The sequence below is a fragment of the Echinops telfairi genome, unplaced genomic scaffold (assembly GCF_000313985.2).
Source record: "Echinops telfairi isolate 266 unplaced genomic scaffold, ASM31398v2 ScPeMD7_7400;HRSCAF=8409, whole genome shotgun sequence".
NCBI lineage: Eukaryota > Metazoa > Chordata > Mammalia > Afrosoricida > Tenrecidae > Echinops > Echinops telfairi.
In genome coordinates this window covers 58,357,802-58,359,059 of record NW_022111300.1, presented here as the reverse complement: position 1 = coordinate 58,359,059, position 1,258 = coordinate 58,357,802, and positions in this window count along the sequence as shown.

Genomic DNA, 1,258 nt, shown 5'->3' with positions numbered 1-1,258 from the left:
AGGCTAGGGGACCAGTACGAGGGTGCGGGGACTGGGGACCAGGGAACGGGTGCACTTTGGGAGCGCCTGTCGGGGCGGTGACCGGGCTCGACCAGCTGATTGTCCCAACGCTGCCGCGCTTCCCATCGCGAACGTGGGGCCCGAGTGTCCGGTCAAAGTGGTCCATTCACGGGCTTCACCTGCACGGTTTCCGGAGCAGAAGCGTCCAGTGTTGACCTGGCAAACGTGGCTGTCAGTTTTAATAACGGAGCATGTGGAAAACACAGCTGCGAAAGCTTCGATCTGGCATTGCTTGTATCACAGGGGCACTGGCGACCAGATCGCTTGCTAGGATCTTTCTTCGTTGAATCACAGCCATCGGTAGTTAACTGCAACATCCTTAGTAACGGAGCAGGAGTCTTTAACATAGTTTAATGTTTTTCCCTTTAATGACAACGTCATTCTCAAAAGAGCTCCCACAAATGCTATTTACCACAGTGTTGTGGTAAAAACATCAGGAATTTTACAAAACCAGGAACTAGCAAAACAGCAGTCAGGGCCTGCTCCTATCACGTGCAGAGGAAACGCCAGGGATTTGAAACTTCATTGTAACTCGGTCCATGCTAATTACCACAATGTTGTAGCGGAAACATCAGGAACTTTGACAAAACCAGGAACTAGCAAAACAGCAGTCAGGGCCTGCTCCTATCACGTGCAGAGGAAATGCCAGGGATTTGAAACTTCATTGTAAATGGGTTCTAAGGAAGGCCGCGGTCCAAAGTCAAAGGACGCATTGCACGGGCAGATCTGCTGCAGAAGACTTCTTTAACCTGTTCGAAACCAGAGATACCACTTGAGGATTAAGGTGCGCCTGCCCTAAGCCATGCTATTTTCAACCCCCTCATATGTAACTGCAAAATGCAAGATAGTGCATTTGAACTATGGTGATGGTAAAGAATATTGACAATGGACTTCGGACTGCCAGGAGAACATACAAATCTGCCAGAAGGGTTGTGGATTCGGATAAATGACAGCCGTTACAATGTCTTGATAATTTAGAAGAGTATTTGATTATAACTGAACTGCTAGAACCTAAAAGCGATTCTTTGATTGCAGTCCCGAGTCCATATTTGAATCCATCATTTAAAGAAAAAAAATACCCAACAACCCTCATTTATCCTTTGTCTAAGACTTAAGCAAGCGTGGACAGAGCAGAAAGCAAAATTAATGTTACTATTCTTTAGGGTTAGAGAACATTTCAGGGTACAGCATTGATTAT